At 41.6% G+C, this 20,979-nt stretch overlaps 1 protein-coding gene across 1 annotated transcript in view; it reads left to right on the top strand.

The window, feature by feature from the left end:
- The window catches only part of AP3B1 (adaptor related protein complex 3 subunit beta 1), a 2,578,902-nt gene that overhangs the window by 536,221 nt on the left and 2,021,702 nt on the right, over positions 1 to 20,979 (top strand). The gene's annotated exons all lie outside the window — the stretch shown is intronic.

Raw genomic sequence — 20,979 nt, 5'->3', positions numbered from 1 at the left:
CCTTTCTTGCCTCAGTCCGATGTCAGAAAACATTAACAATTGCATTTCTTGTGGGAAGCAAATACCTCATAAGGACTTCCATTCTTATTGTATTCCTTGCCTAGGCCCAGACCACGACGTCACAGGTTGTCGGTTTTGTGCTAGGTTTAATAAACGAGCTATCAAACACAGTTTTGATTTCGCACGACATTACTTTGGTAGGAAATTTAATTATATCATGCCATCGGAGCAGCCGACGACCGGCATGCATAAAAAAAACGCAAAGATAAGGACAGGCAGCCTAGGAACAAACCAGGCTCCGAGGCCTCTGCTGGGCCTGTCGCCAGTTCTCCGGTTTTCAGTGAAGCACCTACGCAGCCCCTGACGACCGCAGAATTGGAACCCCAGACAGCTGCAGATTCTCAAGCAGAGTGTACTAGGCCATCGCAGCCATCTTCATTAGGCCCATCCGACACTGGAGCAGAAGGAGATCCTGGTGCAGTAGAAACACCCTCGGTTGCAGAAGGTGTCTTCAGACCGACTACACTCACCATTAAATCTTTTGCTAAGCTTAAAACTCCATTAAAACCAAAAAAGGCTGTACATCAGTCTACAGTTCAAGGCCCCATGCCTAAGAAACAGATGCTTAAGATGGCTGAAGATTTGATTACCCTAATCAGGGGTTCCCATCCCCCTCCAGATAAAAGACCAAGACAAGAGGAGGATTATGCTTCCTCTGACCAGGTTTCAATTACCTCAGATTCTTCTGAGGAACAGGATTACACTTTTCCCCCTTATGAAGACTCAGATGCTGAAGACTCTATTCCCTCAGCATCTCCCCCTGAAGACCACTCCTTTGGGGAAACTTTACATACCATGAGGGAACATTTCCAGTGGGAAGTCCAGGACTACTCTGATTCTAAGAAAAGGCTCCGAGAGTTCCTTTTACTACCCCAGCACAGACCACTTGCTATCCCTCCAGTTTTAGACATTGTGGATGATGTTTACTTGGAGTCTAGTCTAAATCCAGAGACTCTACCTCCTGCTCCAGCCAAACCAGACAGGTACTACAGAGTACCTGACTCACACAAATTCCTTTATATAAGCCCAGTGGCTGACCCAGAAACAATTTTCCAGGGTCCCAAAGGGGCTAAAGCTTCTATGACTTAAAAATCCTGTGCCCTCTGAAAGGGATTCCAGAGCCCTAGATGGATGGGGAAAGAAGATATACACCTCAGCTACTCTGGCTATGAGAGCATTAAATTGTCAGTTTCACATGCTAAAATATCAGCAATTCCTAATGTCTCAATTAAAACAAAAAATGAGCACACATTCTGAACAGTCTGAATTCAAGGAAATGCAGAATCTGTTGCATGCAGCTGAACAGGTAGGCAAGCATACTTTACAATGCAGATTTGATTCATTGGAAGCTTCCTGTAGAGCAGCTGTTACTGGGTCTGTCATACATAGACATGCTTGGTTAAAAGAACAAACCCTATCTGATTATGTTAAAACAAAATTATTGGATGCACCTTTACAGCAGGATGTATTATTTGGTGTCAAAGCAGAAGAGGTTTTAAAGAAAATGGAGGATAAGGCAAAGTCTATGCAGACAGTCAAGGATTTTTTTACAGGTACAACCCCCTCGTTTCAGCAGAAATTGGCCAACAAAAAACTGGTCCTTTCCAGCTTCTGACAGATCACAGAGGGGCAAATACAGACGCCCAAGGGGCAGAGGTCAGTCACAAGGCCCTTACAAACCTCGCCAATGGGGGTACTGCAACCCAGAAAGAAGGAGAAGACAGGCCCCAAGCTAGCAGAAGACAAACACAATGACTCAATACTCAAACTACCAAGCAAATCTCTCTTGGCAGCTCCCTTGGGAGGAAAATTAGCACTCTTTGCAGACAACTGGCACATCATCACAAAAGGCAAATGGGTCCTAAACACGGTCTCACAAGGATACAGATTCCACTTTCATACCTTGCCAAGGATAAAAGAAATGCCAAACCTGCCACAAAATCAATGGGCAGAGGCACAAAAACAAATTACAGCTCTCATGGACATGAGAGCCATTCAACAGGTACCTACATAGGAGCAAGGACAAGGATGTTACTTAAGACTCCTTCTAGTCCCAAGAAAAGACAAAGAATGGAGACCCATTCTGGATCTTTCACTTCTGAACACCTATCTACAAGTACCAAAATTCAAGATGCTAACACTACAGCAGCTTCTTCCCATGCTGGGCAAGAATGCTTGGCTAGTAACGTTGGACCTCTAGGAGGCATACCTGCATGTCCCTATCAGACAAAATTGCAGAGGATACCTCCGCTTCACTGCAGGTTCAACCCATTATCAATTCTCTGCACTGCCCTTTGGCTTATCTACTGCGCCCAGGGTCTTTACAAAATACCTGACACCAGTAATTTCATACTGCAGACAGAGGAATTCAAATATACCCATACCTGGATGACTGCCTTATTCAAGCAGAAAGCAAGGACATTCTTTTAAAGCATCTGGCATTTGTCAAACACCTTCTAAGTTGCCTAGGGTACACAGTAAACGAAAAGAAATCAAAACTAGTGCCCTCACAAAACATAATATTCCTCGGTGCCAGCTTGAATACAACGGCCCAGATGGCTTATCTCACGCCAGATAAGCAACAACAGCTGACTCAGTACTTCAAAATAATGGCAACAAAGACCCAACTCCCTGCAAGAAAAATTCTGCAGGCCTTGGGATTCATGGCATCTTGCATACTACTAATACCATTTGCAAAACTGCATATGAGGAAATTACAATGGTACCTGAAAAGCGTATGGACTCAGCACAGCCACAGCTTGGAAACAATGATACCACTCATTCCCTGCCTTCAACAGGAGTTTCTATGGTGGGCACAGGCATGTCACCTCAACAAGGGTCAGCCTTTCACCTTACCCACAGCCAGGCAAGCTATGACAACAGATGCATCGGACTATGCCTGGGGAGCACACATGGCAGGACAGTGCATTCAGGGCAAATGGACTACAGATCAAAGGCATCTGCATATCAATCAAAAAGAAATGCTAGCAGTACAGAATGCCCTAACAGCTTTCAAGGACCTCTTACACCCAGGGCATCTAATAATAAAGACGGACAATACCACAGTAATGTGGTACATAAGCAAGCAAGGGGGCACACATTCCTACCCTCTATGCAGGCAAGCAATGACCTTGTGGACCACAGCACTGTCTTACCAGGTTCAATTACAAACACAATTCCTGCCAGGAAAGAAAAATACATTGGCAGACGACCTAAGCAGAAACATCATGGATCCCCACGAGTGGAAACTAGATCCACAAGTATTTGCAATGATCACTCAAAAATGGGGACGCCCAGACATAGATCCATTTGCCAACCCCCAAAACTACCAACTTCAAAAATTTTGCACAAGGACATTCCATCCACAAGCTTGGAAAGTGGACGCCCTCTCATTCAGTTGAAAACATTAACAGTGTATGCCTTTCCTCCACTGCCTCTTCTAGCAAAGGTACTGCTGAAAGTCAGATTAGAGAGGCCACAAATGATGCTCATTGCACCAGACTGGCCACGTCAGCACTGGTATCCAATTCTAAGGAACATGGCCCACGGCCCACCATGGATTTTACCACAAATTCCTCACCTGCTCACACAGCGAGACAATCAGATTCTACACAGCCAGCTCAAGACTTTAAACCTGGCTACATGGCAAATTACCTAAACAACCAGCCAACACCTCTATCCAAAGCTGTTATGGATGTCATTCTGGAGGCCAGGAGGCCCAGCACCAGGAAAACCTATTCAGACAAATGGAAAATATTTTGCGCCTGGAACCAGGCTAAAGGCCAAAATCCCCTTGATCCAAACATTCCTCAGATTCTACAATATTTAACTGAGATGTTGCACAAAGGACTTTCCTTTTCATCTATTAAGATCCACGCCTCAGCAATTTCAGCTCATTACAACACGGATCCTCCTTTATTTTCACATCCACTCCTAAGACAGTACCTCAGAGGGGCTAAGAACATAAGACCACCCAGGAGAGCACCAACACCTACTTGGGATCTCAACTTTGTTCTGGAAAAGCTTACACTGCCGCCCTTTGAACCAGCTTTTTCAGCTGATTTAAAATTTCTTTCATGGAAAACTGCCCTGTTACTAGCAATAACTTCAGCTAGAAGAGTCTCAGAGCTACAGGCGCTAATGGCAGTGGAGTCTTTCCTCATTTTTCATCAAGACAGAGTCTCTCTACGAACTATAACCCTTCCTTTATGCCAAAGGTGGTATCCAGTGTGGACCTAAATCAAACCATTCATTTGCCCACCTTTTTCCCAAATCCCCAGAACAAAGGAGAAAGACTCCTGCACTCTTTGGACATTCACAGGCAATTACATTACTGCTTGGATAAAACTAAGGCTTTCAGAAAATCTGACCAGCTCTTTGTAGCCTATAGGTTCATAGGTTCATAGATTAGTACTAGGCTAACTGCCCTTGCAAGCCATTTTAAGCCTAGCCAATTATCCCTTGTGAGACTCCAACCCTGCACCTTGTGTTTGTAAGGCAAACACCTTAACCATTAGGCCACCCTCCCAACTCCTGCTGCAGGATCACAAGAAAAAGCTATCTCAAAACGCACCGTTTCAAAATGGATAGGGCATTGCATACGTTTCTGCTACACGCATCATGGGAAACCGGTACCTGCTAACATTAGGTCCCACTCCACCAGGGCTACAGCTACATCAGCAGCCTTTCTCAGGGGGGTGCCAACCAAGGATATTCTGGAAGCTGCAACTTGGAGTTCAGTGCACACTTTCACCAAACACCATCACTTACCTCTATATTCTAAGACCAAAGCTGGTTTTGCCACTGCAGTTTTGCAGGGCCTACTAGCTTCTTCTAACCCTGTTCAACTCCACCACCCATCCTTAGCTTTGGGATTCAACCCAAGTGTGATGACTGCAGCAGGGTAACACGATGAACATAGTACAGTTTTGTACCTGCCATAAATGTAGATGTTCGAGTGTTCACCCTGCTGCAGTCCAGGTTACCTCCCTCCATCCCCTGTGAACTAGCTGTACTTATCTATACCACTCTATCCTATACAACCTCTGTGGTGTATTTGCTTGTGCCTGAAGGTATTGTTTTATTTTTATATGTACTTTTTTATATAGCTATATATATATATATATATATATATATATATATATATATATATATATATATATATATATTGCCTACCTATTGGGGGCACCTGACATCTGGGGCAATAAAAACTGAAGAAAATGGCGTTGGATGCCTCTTATATACCCCTGGCGCACTGACGTCAGGGAAGAAGCGACAGCAACCGACGCCGGACCAAGACTTTGGAACTCAGGCCGACTGCGGGACCGCCTGACGGCAGGATAACCCAAGTGTGATGACTGCTGCAGGGTGAACACTCGAACATCTACATTTATGGTAGGTACAAAACTGTACTTTACCTATAGTAACCTCATTTATTTTGCTTGTTTTATGCATCTTTTCAGCCTCTTTAGATTTTTTAACATCTTTCTTTCCTACCACCAGCCATTTTTTTTTTTATCATTTTTTGCTTCATCTAAAGAAACATATCCCTCATAGCAGTACCTCACCAGTTAATTCCTCTTGCATGATTTGTACCATGTTTTCATTTTCTATAACACGGTCACACCACCAGTATTAATCAGACTTGCAATATGACCTACAATGTTTAGCTGTGTGACCCACCTTTTTGCACACATTACATCACCTTTTTGTACGTTCTTTAATAAAATGATTTTATGAAGCAAAAAAGTAGGCTGTCACAAACCTCTAATAGTTCCAATCCTGTAAGCATAATTACACATGTAATATGCTTCACAATGTTTTTATTGTTGTTGTAGTGTTTTCAGTATTTCTCATCCCCTAGTCTAAATTTTCTTTTCTTCATATCATTCTCCATGGAATGCAAAGATTGGCTTAGATATAGAAACTAGATTTTAATGTATTCTTTTTCCAGACCGTAAAACTGAAGCTACTGTAAATTGTTAGTCTTTCTTTTAACAGTGGACTGGCTGCTTCTTTGTGCAAGTTGCATAGACAAATTTGGCCATTAATTCAAATGTCTGCTCCATTCCAAATACAAATGAAGAATCAAATTTGTGATGTATTAAATCCTAATGCCTCAAGTTATTTTGTCTCTTAACATTCCTATCAATGGTAAAGTGTTTATCTGAAGAAGTCTTTAATCTTAGCTTTCTTTTTTGCTTAATAGTCTGCTCTGCTCTTTTGTCGAGAGCAGCCAGCACTGCTGCACATGTTCTCTTCATTGGCACCTCCTTTCCTGCTTCCTGTCACTCCTTGAGTGCACTGGTGTTGGTAATTCACCTTCCCGTGTTACATCTTCCAGATTTCTGGTTTCCCCTTCACCTTCCTGAGCAATTCAACAGCCTGCAACCATGGAATGGCAACACTGCCCTCTGATTCACCTTCACTTATCAGCTGTGCTGCTGTGCTTTACAGATGTGCACACCTGACCTATATGCCCAAGCATGGCCACAACAGACAGCTGGGATAGCATGGTGACTGTGGTCCTCTGCTTGATACAGATCTTTAGTAGAGCAGCTAGGCTACACAGATGTCCTTCAAGGATGCATCTGCAGTCCTAACATATGGGTTGTCCTGCCTCAGGCAGCCCTTCGGTCGGCCGGATTCCAAAGTCTGGGCCTGGCCTCGGCTGATGTCGCACTTCACCCGACGTCATAGCTGCTGTGAATTGGGTATAAAGGCATCAGCCGACGCCATTTTCCTCTGTCTTTCTTGCCGCGCGGTGCCCGAAGCAGAAGCTGTTCGCAAGTGCCGGTCGGTCAGATCCAGAGATTACTACTACCGAATACTTCTAAAAAGCTAAGTACCCCGTTGGGGATTCTTTCTTGCCTCAGCCGATGTCAGAAAAAGTAAATAATTGTTTAACTTGTGGGAAACAAATACCTCATAAGGATTTCCACTCTTACTGCCTTCCTTGCTTAGGCCCAGACCACGACGTATCCGCTTGTCTAGCCTGTGCTTCCTTCAACCGACGGACACTTAGACGTCGGTCGGAGTTTGCGGAGGAGTTTTTTGGTCCCGCTTTTGCTTACAAAATGCCGTCGGAGACTCCGACTTCACAATTAGCTAAAAAGCGTAAGGAAAAGGACCGACACTCGCGGTCCGCGGTTTCGGCCGAAACCACGGTTAAGCCAACCGCGAGTGTCTCAGTTTCGGCTGAAACCGAGTCCTCGGTTCTTCCTTCAGCCGAAAGCATACCTCCGACAGCCGAGGCTTCACACAGCATGGCTGAATCTGCTACTGAAATTTCTCCTGCTGTAGCAGGCACCCAGGATTTATCAGATACTATTCCATTAGACATATCTACTCCTGCACGTGGAGCTGCTAGGCCCCCTGCATCTATGTCTATCAAGGCTTTTTCTAGGGCTAAAGCAGCTAAATCTTCTAAGGCCTTGCCTGCTAAAACCCCACACAGGCCTACCTCTAGTTCCCAAATGCTCAGCCTGGCTGAGGATCTCATTTCTTTGATCAGGGGATCCCAACCTCACCCAGACAGGGCCTCTCAACCCCCTCCAGAGAAGAGGCCTAGAGCAGAGCCCCCCGATCCAGTTTCTACTGACTACTCCTCGGATGAGTCAGAACACTCAAATCCCCCAGAAGGCCCTTATTCTCCATATGAGGATTCTGATGCAGAAGACTCCATTCCTTCTGCCTCTCCTCCTGAGGAATTTTCTTTTGGGGAAACCTTACATGCTATGAGAGAGCAATTTCAATGGCAGGGCCAGGATTTTTCAGATTCAAGGAAAAGGCTAAGGACCTTTTTACATTTACCACAGCATAGGCCTTTAGCCATTCCGCCAGTACTAACAGTTGTGGATGATGCATTTAATGATGCCTGTACTGCTCCTGACTCTCTTCCCCCGGCCCCTGCTAAACCCGACAGATATTACAGGGTCCCGGACACACACTTTCACTTGTATAAGACTCCTATTGCAGATCCTGAAACCATTTCACAGGGCCCCAAAGCTGTAGCAGCTGCCTCTGCCAAAAACCCCCTCCCCTCTGAAAGAGAATCTAGAGCATTAGAGAGATGGGGTAAAAAAGTTTATACTTCTGCTACTCTTTCGGCTAGGGCCTTAAACTGTCAATTCCACATGATCCAGTATCAGGAATTTTTGTTAGACCAGCTAAACAAAAAACTGTCCTCTCCTGAACCGATAGACCGTAAGTCCCTTCAGGATTTGGTACATAACACTCAGCAGGTCAGTAATCATTCCTTAAAATGCGGCTATGATGCACTGGAGGCTTCCTTTAGATCAGCTATGACTGGAACAGTGATCAGAAGGCATGCATGGTTAAAAGAGCAATCCTTACCAGACCATGTAAAGTCAAAGCTCCTAGATGCTCCCATGGAGAAACAAAGTTTGTTTGGCTCCCCTGCACAGCAAGTGCTAAAGAAGGTGGAAGAAAAAGCAAAATCTGTCCAAACAGTCAAGGATTTCTTACAGGTCCAACCTCCGAGGTTTAGTAGAAATTGGCCTTCGAAGACTTGGTCCTTTCCAGACACCTCCAGAGCACAGAGAGGCAGAAATAGGTGCCCAAGAGGCAGAGGTCAATCCAGAGGTGCCTACAGGGGATGTCAGTGGCAGCCTAACAACCAGAGAAGTACTGCCACAGATCCAGCTACTACCACTTCCACATTGCAGACACAATGACTTGGCTCTGATACCGCCTACCAGGGAACAACTGGAAGCACCCTTAGGCGGAAAGCTAGCCTTATTTTCCGTAAACTGGCATTACATTACAGGAGACAAATGGATTTTACAGACAATAGACAAAGGCTACAGGTTTCACTTCCACACTCTACCAAAAAAGAGAGGAATGCCAAACCTTCCACCAAACCAAAAAACAAACGCTCTAGAACAAATCAACCACTTACTAAGGATGAGAGCTATAGAAAAGGTACCACCTATGGAACAAGGACAAGGATTTTACTCCAGACTTTTCCTGGTACCAAGAAAAGAAAACCAATGGAGGCCTATTCTCGACCTGTCCGCTCTGAACACATATCTCATTGTTCCAAAATTCAAAATGCTGACCCTACAGCAGCTTCTTCCCATGCTGGGCAAGGAGTCTTGGCTGGTGACTCTAGATCTCAAGGAGGCATACCTGCACGTCCCTATACGACCAGATTGCAGAAGATACCTCAGATTTCTTGCAGGATCAGAGCATTATCAATTCTCAGCATTGCCCTTTGGCTTATCTACTGCCCAGAGTATTCACGAAATGCCTGGCATCAGTAATTGCTCATTGCAGGCTTCAGGGAATTCAGATTTATCCATACCTGGACGACTGCCTAATACAAGCGGACAACAAGACCAAATTAACACAAGATTTGGAAAAGGTTATACAACTACTGCAAGCCCTGGGATACACAGTCAACATGAAAAAGTCAAGGCTGGTACCATCCCAAAGGATAACATTCTTGGGTGCAGAATTGGACACTTCAAATCAGATGGCATTTCTCACAGCAGAAAAGCAAAAGCAACTACCACTCTATTTCAGGGCATTAACAACACAGAACCAGCTTACAGCAAGGAAAGTCCTGCAAGCCCTGGGTTACATGGCATCCAGACTATCACCACGGACGCCTCGGACGTAGGCTGGGGGGCACACATGGTGGACAAGTGTATACAAGGCCTATGGACACAAGACCAGCTGAACCTACACATAAATCAAAAAGAGATGCTGGCAGTGAAACAGGCAATTCAGACATTCAGACCGTTTCTTCAACAGGGTCATTTGCTGATAAGGACGGACAACACCACAGTCATGTGGTATATCAACAAACAAGGAGGAACACACTCATATCCTCTATGCCGGATGGCAATGGACCTGTGGAATGTAGCCCTGAACCTCAACATTCAGCTCCAGGCCATTTTTGTGCCAGGAAAAGAAAATATACTAGCAGACACCTTAAGCAGAACTACCACGGATGCCCACGAATGGATGCTGCATCCAGACATCTTCAAATCCATTACAAAGAAATGGGGACTACTAGAAATAGACCTGTTCGCATCCCCACACAACCACCAATTGAGGAAATTCTGCACAAGGGCATACCACCCACTTGCTTGGAAGGTGGACTCCCTCTCCTTCAGTTGGGAAAACCTGACAGCATATGCATTCACACCTCTTCCTTTGATGCACAAAGTGCTACTGAAGATCAAAGAAGATCGCCCAAGGATCATCCTGATAGCTCCAGACAGGCCGAGGTAGCATTGGTACCCGCTACTGAGAAGTATGTCTCGGACACACGCATGGCCTCTACCTCTAGTTCCTTTACTGCTAACACAGAACAACTTCAAGATCCTACATCCAAACTTGAAAACACTACAACTAGCTGCTTTGAATATTACATAAAACAAAATAACCCGGATTTATCCCAGAGGGTTAAAGACATTATCCTGGAGGCTCGCAGACCCTCCACAAGGAAGACTTATTCAGCCAAATGGAAAAGATACCTCATTTGGAGTGCAGCAAAAGGAGAAAATGTCTTATTAGCAAACATAGCTAACATCCTGGAATATTTAGCAGAACTTTTCCACAATGGCCTGTCTTACTCCTCCATTAAGATTCATGCATCAGCAATTTCAGCAGAATACAACATGGATCCTCCAGTCTTCTCTCATCCTCTACTCAGGCAGTTTCTGAGAGGAATTAAAAATGTAAAGCCTCCAAGGAAGCCATCTTTGCCTACATGGGACCTTAACTTTGTGCTGGAAAAGTTAACACTTCCCCCTTTCGAGCCAGCAGCAACAGCAGAATTACAGTTCTTATCTTGGAAAACTGCTTTCCTGCTTGCAATCACTTCATCAAGAAGGGTTTCTGAGTTACAGGCATTAATGGCAATACAGCCCTTCCTTATCTTCCATCAGGATAGAGTGTCCTTGAGAACTAACCCTACTTTTATGCCAAAGGTGGTGTCCAGGGTATCATTGAACCAAGCAATCCACCTACCAACATTCTTCCCCAACCCACAGAACAGGGGGGAAAGACTACTACATACCTTGGATGTGCACAGGCAATTGCGCTACTATCTGGACAGAACCAAGAACAATAGAAAAACTGACCAGCTTCTGGTAGCATATGCAACAGGAATGGAAGGAAAAGCAATTTCAAAACAGACAATCTCAAAATGGATAGGAAATTGCATTAGATTTTGTTACTCTTTTCATGGAAAGACAACTCCAGAAAACATCAGACCTCACTCCACAAGAGCTACAGCCACTACTACAGCTTTCTTACGAGGAGTGGCTACCAAAGACATTTTAGAGGCTGCTACTTGGAGCTCCGTGCATACATTTGCCAAGCATTATAATCTACCTTTATACTCCAGATCCCGAGCAGGTTTTGCAACTGCTGTTTTGCAAGGGATCTTACCTACACCATAATCATCTTAGTGCCTCCTCCCCCAGTTTGGCTATGGTATTCTACCCATATGTTAGGACTGCAGATGCATCCTTGAAGGACATAGTACAGTTTTGTACCTACCATAAATGTAGATGTCCGAGAGGTATGCATCTGCAGTCAGGATTACCCACCCTCCTTCCCCTCTGTGGTACTCCTAGGGTATTTGCCCATCTTGTAGCTAGCTGGGGGAATCTATTATGTTGTATTTGTTTGTATATATGTATATACATATTTATTTTTGTTTGCTCTCTACTGTTTGGAATCATTTGCATTTATCCAAATTTAGCCTTCCTAGACGGCACCTGGCATCTGGGGCAAGAAACACTGAGGAAAATGGCGTCGGCTGATGCCTTTATACCCAATTCACAGCAGCTATGACGTCGGGTGAAGTGCGACATCAGCTGAGGCCAGGCCCAGACTTTGGAATCCGGACGACCGAAGGGCTGCCTGAGGCAGGACAACCCATACGTTAGGACTGCAGATGCATACCTCTCAGACATCTACATTTATGGTAGGTACAAAACTGTACTTTGTGATTACCTTAATTGTTCACAGTGGTATGCATGAGGTGGACTGGACATTATAGTGTAGAGTAGGACTTGGCAGTGCATTGTGCTGTTGGTGAGATTCAGAGAACACCGAGTGTGATAGATATGCTTCCCATATTACAAGAGTACTATGTAGACTGATGTACTACAAAACACAGAGGGTATTGGAGAAGACTGACATATAGGGAAAGTCACTGCAAATGGGGAGTGGGGACTGGTAATAAACCCCACGTCCAAAGGACAGCTCTAGATTGTGTGGCTGACATGCATAGCTGTCATAATATAGAGATAGCTATGTGCTAACACTGTAAGCTCTTGCCAGAAATATGGCAGACTGTGTTGGAGTGAGGGTGGCCTGTAGTTGTAGAGCAGATGCCACCTGTTTCCCAATACCACAGCATATTGCACCCACCTCTGCCTTACATGAGGGCCTGCTTGCAGCTGTGTCCTCCCTGCACCTGACTCCTGTTCCACTACTGGCACAGGTATGTCAGACAGTGCAATGGTTTCTCTGTTTTGCATCAAATTTCAAAGCACCATGTGGTGTAAAATGGTGCACACCACATATACCTTGCTGTATGTATCTGGAGCATATACTGTAGTGCACCAGCAGATATTGCTAGGCAGTGGACGTAAGATTTCAGCACTCCAAAAAAAAAACATTCAGTGATGATCCATGTCTACAGCAGTGCAGTATTGTATGCCATCTCCTCCTCATCCTCTGTCTGTGTACTTTGGATGGGGGATCATTAGCCAGTGCACCAAGGTATGTGCAACATCACCTCTAACACAAAACATCAAATATTATGAGCTTTCTGCAACTCACGTTCATGGGACCAGTCTATCAGGGACTCTGTTGATGAAGATATTGTGCACCTATCAACTAGCTGACCCCTTTGGAAATTCCTGATGCAAGAAACATTTGTGTAGGTTGCACATGTCAGGTTTGGGAATCATGGGAACTACCTGAATGGTGCACATATTGTATACAATAGCCTGTGCATTGCATACCACCTGGTAGTTGAAGTGGAGAGACTTGTGGTTGATGTGCAGTGTGCCATATGGAGCAGGTGGCACATTGATAGCAGTATAAGTGCAGTATGTAGCCCTTTGATACCATGTGAGGCTTATGGGTCTAGTTCAGTCAGCAACCTGTAAGACCTTGGGTAAATAGGTACTGCCATAAAATGCTCACATTGTGATAGATGTTTATCATTCACACTGCCTGTGTGACATATGGGTTGGTGTCCTGCAGTAACCCATGTTGGCATCTTTCCAGAGCTAAGAATTCCCTCCTAAAAAAAATATACAGGCAAGGACTTTTGCTCAGATTTTTGGCAGATGCTGGAAGTCATAAAACAATTGCATTCCTTCATGCTTCAAAAGTAGCAATTAGTTCACTTCAAGGTCAATACAGAATGCTTCCTAATACAGACCTTGTGTCTCTAGCCACATTGAAACATCTTTATGGCATAGCCTAGAAAGTCATTTAATTTCAGATATTTTTCTAAAGTTTGCTGGACTGAGGTTAACTTCCTGTATTTCAGTTTTCACTGTTAAAGTAATATACATTTAAGCAGTTGCAATAGTGCATGTATGTTCTCTTCTCTTCCAGTAGGGCACACTGTGGTTACATTTCAAACATAGCACATTGCAAATACATTTTCAACACACGTCTGTACAAGCAGTTTTATATACACGCATGACACGCAGTTCTAATACATTTGTAACACAAGCATCTTGTATAAATCGTTTTGATATTCTCCAATAACATACAGTTATTTACAAAATTTCAGCTAGCTGTACTGGCAGTATCTCCTTTTGTCAGAATATATATGATGTTTTTTGTAGGCATAACATCTGTTGGGCTGATCTCATAGCTGCAGAACTTCTTTTACAAGGATCCATGCAACCTAAGGAGGCTGCTTCTTTAATATGACACTTTCATTTTTTTCCCTACAGTGACCTGTTAACTATTACTCTTTAAGTTTGTTCTCCTCCTTGTGTTCTTTCTGATGGAATAATTCAAGATTGAGGGTCCTTTTGTAATGTCGATGTGCACTGTCAATTCAAGTGATGGTTGAAATTAGTACACTGTATAGGGAGGCACACCAGCGGTTTGTGTCTTTTGCATGATATAGGGAAGAGCTAACAGATGCTGAATGGACACTATATCGCCACTTAAGCTGTATGCTGTTTTGCAGTGCCTTGCCCGGTTGCTCATTGACTAGGATAATCATAGTTGATTTATCTGTGAAGTACACTGTTTCCTGTGCCTTTTTCAAGAATGTAGACATAAGTAGCTGTTTGTGCTATGGTTGCATGGTCATCAGTATATATGTTCACGAAGTGTTAGTGCTTAGATCTTTACTGCAGGATTCAAGCTTCCTTTGGCACTTTATTCTTTCAGGCTTTGGTATTTTAAGCCTCTTCTTCCCAGGCCTCAGTGGCTTCTGGCTACCTTGGGAAATATCCATTTTTGTACTGTTTGGAATTGATTCCACTTTTACTTTTGCAGAAGCCCACCTCCCAAAAAAAATTGAGAGATATTTGGGAACTCACCATGATCTTGGTGAGGGTTTTTTGCTATGAGTATTTACCATCACACCTTCCCTCTCTTATTAGACAGGTCCTTCACCCGATCCAACGTTACTCTCCTCTGCAGGTATCATAACTTAAAATTCTTGACCATTATTAATTTGTTTGTCTTGCAATTAGGGTTGCCAGCTTTCCATGTCAAAAATTCTAGACGTACATGAAAGCAAAATGCATGTAATTTTGGCACACTCCCTGGCCCCCATGCAGCCATTCTAGTGTCCTATTACTTGGCTATTTCTTCATTTGTCCCCAGTTGCCATAAACACTGTTCAAAACTCTCTGTGCATACTGTCTCCTGCCCTACTTCTACAATGATTACAAATATTTTGAGTTAATTTAAAACTTATTTCAAATTTTATAGCACAAACACTGAGACATTTGCTGAACAAAGCAATATAGTCTTGCAATGAAAACAGACATAGCTTTAAAACTTCTCTGCTTTTGAAAATCGCATTCACTGAAACAGCATTCAAACCCACATTAAAAGAAAATGCATCTGTTCAGTGGTGAATTAAGTTTACCTTTGGGCTGTTTTCTTATCTTAGGCCCCTTGCACACATTTTTAGGACCATGCAAAAGTTCTTTGATTCACCTTCCTGATTGTATTACATTATAATAATTAAATTGTATATCCTTTGTATAATAACAGCACCACTTGGAGCAGGTTTTAAATGTATAGTTTTGAACATTTTTCCAGTAAGCAGTGAAACAAAACATATGAAACAGTAATGATAAAACTGCCCATTTCAGAAAATTTCAACCATAAAAGGCCACTCAAACATGTATATATAAATGTGTAGTATTTACATATCTGTGGGTTCTATTTACCCTTGCTGCTGTGGCCCATGTTATGGCTGGAAATGTCCTTGATGATAACTTAATTTAATTGGTTAATAAATTAAATTACCCCCACTCCACTCCCAACAAACTATATCACCATTGTGCTGCCGCAGTTTGCACTCGCTGACAGCCAGTGGCATCAAGGCGGATGTACAAGATTTTTGAAGTAAAATACCTTGACTCTCTCCATATGGTTTTTGCTTTTCTAAAAGAGTTGTTGTTATCCTACCAACCCATCTGTGTGTTTCAAACAGCTGTCAAGGGGTTATTGGTGATTCCCACAATGGGAGTAGAAAAATCTGGTCTACAGGCACTTTTGTACACTCTCTATATATTTAGCCATTTTATTGATTTTATCAATATTTTAGTATTTGCACATTTTAAACACTTGTGCGTAACTAAAAACACATTAATAAATTATGATGACAAAAAATAGTACTAAGTTTAATACGGATAGCTGCTAAGAAAAAAAAGCATGAAAAAAGAAACTTGCAGTAAGTTCAAGATGCCAAGAAATAATAGTTAGTGGATGAAATTTTGGAAATGGATTGTAAAATAATGGTCGGTAAATTCAGAAATTACATTAATAAATAGATACCTCTCCAGATTAAGTAAATACTGTTTACAAGATACAGGTATGGCAGCGTGAAAGATGAAATCATATTGTAGCGACAGTACTAGAAACTAGCACAAAAGGGGGAAATCTACACAATGTAGGGAATTGAAATTAAGAATAATTTATATATGATTGCTCATCAAATACATTATTAATGTATGTTGAGTGGTTTAAGTTGAATTGTTAAACTTGAATATTTATTTTGCATGTTTTATTTGGTGCTATGTTGTAAATATGCCTGAAAACCAAAGCAAAAACTGTTAGTAAAGCTGGTTTAATGTAGAAAACTCTGACCGATAGCTCGATTCTCCCCTCATTGCCTAACCCTGCTGAATAAGTATACTTCAAAATGTTAATATTGAAGAAGACAAGACATATGTATGAATAGTTAGAGACAGAGTAAGGGGAGAGCTGCACATAAAGAAAACACGCAATAGCTGTACCAAATCACATCTAAATCCAAAACTGTCAAAATGCTTTCATATGCAGTAAATTCCTTTGGGGTATATTACCCAATAAAATACAGAATATTATTAAAATTGACAAAGTTTTTCCATGGTCTAAAATTCTCCTAACAAACACATACTTTTATTATTAGTAATTGTTTTATATGAGTGGAAAAACGTTATCTACTTACTGGGTAAATCTCAAGCTCATTCACAACTTTGGGCATTTCAAAACTCCAGTTTAAGAGAAAAGATAAATCCTTAAGTAAAATGCACAAAAGGCAAACAAGTAATTATGCTGTTTGGTTGTAACAGGAATTCTGCAGGCCACTCCTGGAAGCATCACGTCATCATGGAGAAGGAGAGTTGTAGGTTTTCCCCGTTGTTGGGTGGTGGGCTTCAGGGTTACTACAAATGTTTTTTGTGCCAGAGCTATAAAACTAACACTTGTGCGAGTTGTAACTTAGATGCACACAGTACAATCCCATTGATCAAACTTAATGAGTGAAGCTCTGCTCCAAAGGAACAATAATACAGGAAACCGTCATTAAATCAAAAACCTAAATAATGTACAACTTTTTAAATTTGATTGCATTTTTTTTAAGTAACAGTTGGGTGTGGGATAATAGAACAGCATAAGGTGCGATTATAAAACATACATTTCTGGTTACACCCCTGTCCAACTGCAATTGCAAATGAACAGTTTATGCTGGTGTATCATGTCTGAATGTTATATTAAAGCATCAGAAGTTTTTTTTCAGGCTGCTACTGGTCACACACCTCTCACTTATCTGACTGCTTGTGGTGGTCTGTAGATGCTGCTCAGTCCAGACGTAAAGAATCTCAGCTTCTGCGTCTGAGTGACCGGACGCAAAGGGCGTTCTTATATATATATATATACAGAAGAAATGTATATATAAGTCAACACGCAAAAATGCAAAAATGCACAAATTACAAAAGTGAGAATGCAAAAAAACAATCTGCAAACTATCTAACCAGAGATGGAACATTTACCAATGGTCATTCAAGCCCGGCTTGAATAAAGCCCCTAAATTTACTATCCATCTACGTTCTTTATTAGTTAGTATTTTGTGTTTAAGTGCATCTCCTTTAATCATATCATTTACTTTATCTATACCAACAAAAACGAAATGAGCTGCAGGATGATTTAAAATGTGCTTATACAGTGCACTTCTCATCCTCTTACATTTTATATCACTAAGATGGGTGGCAATCCTTTGTTTTAGATGGCATGAAGTTTGTCCAATATAAAAAGAGCCACATCTACACAAAGCCATATATACCACCCATGAAGTACTACATGTGATAAAGCATCTGATATCATAAACCTTACTAGTGTTGGCTGAAGTAAAAGTTACCGTCTTTGACATTAAATTGCAATATTTGCAGTGTCCACAAAAAGTGCTACCCTTCCTAGATGAATCTGATAAACTAATGGCTTTACTCTTTTTATAATGTGATAAATATTCACCTAAATTTTTACCTCTCCTGAATCCAAAATGACACTTATTACCCAAAATAGAATGTAATAATGGGTCATTGTGTAGAATAAACCAATATTTATCAATAACCTGTTTGATTAAATAGGTATTAGTAGCATAAGTAGTGATAAACCGAATGTTTTCACCCTTCAATATCTGCTTTGGTACATCTACACTATCCTTCAAAAGCAAATCTCTTCCCAGGTTCCTATTAGCATCAAAAGCCTCCTTAATATTTCCAGTTTTGTAACCCCTATTTTTAAATCTAAAAGATAAATCTTTTGCCATTGTGTTATAATCACCTGCATCAGAACAAATAGTCTTTATTCTCCTAAATTGTGCCTTGGGTATGTTCCTAATAGTATGGGGAGGGTGGCAACTAGTGGCATATAATAAAGAATTTTTTGAAAAAGGTTTCCTATATAGGGAAGTAATAATAGTACCATCAATTGTCTTAGTGATACTTACATCCAAGAAATCTATTGTAAATAACTCTAACTTTTTTTTTTATATATATATATATATATATATAATTTACAATTTTCTTTTTTTTACTCTGAGTATAGGATCTTCTCAGGTGATCTGGCAACTGTGGCCAGCAGTGGTGTGGATGTGAGCATCTCTCATACTGAAAGTTGTTGTTCTTCTTCTTTCGGCTTTTGCCAGTTAGGTGTCACCACAGTGGAACTCCGGTCCGCTAATGATTGGCAGTAGATTTTTACGGCGCCGAGGTGCCAGCTCGACGCCCAACTTCAATGAATGCACGCCCATTCACGCATGTCTTTCAAATGCCACTCGACCTCGAGGAGGACATGCAGACTTCACACAGAAGGTGCTCCAGCTGAGAATCGAACGGGAGAGCCTCTTGCTGTGAGGCGACATCGCTACCGCTGCACCACCGCGGCAGTCTTTAAAGACTTGTCAAGAGAGAGTTGTCAAAAAGGGTATTGCAGCTGTTACATAATGCTGAGGGCCCTCTCAGAGATAAACTGATATAATAAATGCTATCAGGGGGTTATTTCCTACTTTCTTCACTGTAGTGTTATTGATGTGTCTTAAGTATGGATAGCTACTGTATAGGCCACAATATTGTAGTTTTAAAGAACTTATTTTAACTTCATGTTGTAGCTTGCTGGATTAAGATTTATCCTGCCTAATGCATTTTAACTTCTGCATTTACAGTTTTTCTTATGCAGTTTATTTGTTGAACCAGCAGGATTTTTGACTTGTTTTTGTTTGCCTTGTATGTGCTTTTACTGACTGTCGGTCACCAACTTTTTTCAGTTGGGTCCCTTTCAGGATTTTGCAGTAGACATTTGCTTTAGAGAGACCTTTAAACTTTATTCTTTTGATACAATTGCTTATATTTGCCAAATTTAGTGAAAACAAGACTTTGTGATGACACAGCCCTGCTGATGAAGAATAGAAATTATTTCTGAAATATATATATATTTCTATTTAAATGTTCCTGCTCTTTGGACCTATATCTTGACATATGGTGATATTGTCTTACTACCTATATTACAATATTCTGTATTTTTCTGTTTCTCAGACATCATCCCTACAGATTTATTGGCCTGTGCATAATAAGTTAATGATCTAAAGGAATGTGCACCCTGGCTTCATGCAATAGATTGTCATCTTTTTTGCAGGTGACTCTTCTCTGTTCACCACCTAGACTGCCCTGGGTATACCTGAGGATTCTACCCAATGGTACGGTGCTACTTTCCAAGTGATCTTTCCCAAAGTGTGATGGTATGATTTTGTGATTAGTATGATGATACAGCTTTCAAAAAGAAATCTTTGGAGCCAGTAAGGGCAACTGGAACTGAATTTCATGTGGCTCCATGCTTATAGACTTGATGTCACTTTAAAACCAAAAAGAGTGGTTATGTGTATATTTATATTTATATTTCAATTTTAGTGTGCTACTTCCTTTCTACTACAGTGCATTGTGTGTTCCACCCCACTGAATCATGCCCAACATCTCACTGAAACTGAAGACTGTAGCTATTAATGCTGTTTGTATGACATTCTTTGACCATCTGTGTCAGTATAAGAAGCTATTCCAAGGCTACTGAGTCATCTGACCATTCATGCCTTGCTAATACCCTCCCTCAGGCCACACTTCCTTTTTCCAGAAGGGCCCTATCATTCAATACTAGAGTACATTTGTGGATACCCATTAAGGCATATAGTTTATGTTTAAAGGAAGATAGTGAATTGTACTGTTCAGCATGCAGAGAAAATTTATTCCAGAGATTTTGCGAGGTGAAGATTTAGGTCCCTGGTCCTACTATTGGTGGAGATGTTAGACTTGTGGAGAAACTGGAGGTTTCAGGCCAATCATTTCTCTTATAGTGCAGTGAACAAGATACAGATCTTCTACAAGAGTGTGTGGAAACAAATGGTAAAACTTATAGCCTGTCTGTAGTCTTTTTCATTAGGAAACTGTGGGATATTTCTGAATGTTTTATATATTTAGTGAGATATATCCCAAAAGGGGGTGTTGTACTCTATAACTGGCCTGATCGATGCTGAGTGTAACAAAGTAATTACCTCTTTAGATCTTGATGATATTCCTTTGGCAATTGGCTAGGCAAAATTAAAAGGATTTCCTGACAACCATTGTCACATAATGGTCAAAAGAGAGGGAGCTATCAATCCAAGTACCTAGGCCCCTGAGTATATTTTCATTTTGTAGTGGTATGTTGTCTGTAGAGTATGATGAGGAGAGATGTTGTCTACCAAAAGTGTTGATAACTACACTCTTAAACATTTAGTTTGAGCTCATTTTAGTACACCATGAATTTGCATGGCAGAGTTCATTCTGGAGGGTTTGGGTGTCTTAACAACAATCCCCATTTTGCAGTAATCTGCAAAGTTTGTTAGCTAGTCATCTTGGTTGACTTTTT

This window comes from Protopterus annectens, chromosome 2.part2 (assembly GCF_019279795.1).
Source record: "Protopterus annectens isolate FY-2018-M chromosome 2.part2, PAN1.0, whole genome shotgun sequence".
Taxonomy (NCBI): Eukaryota; Metazoa; Chordata; order Ceratodontiformes; family Protopteridae; genus Protopterus; species Protopterus annectens.
The sequence above is the reverse complement of the archived record's forward strand: the minus strand, read 5'-3'. Positions and strand labels throughout refer to the sequence as shown.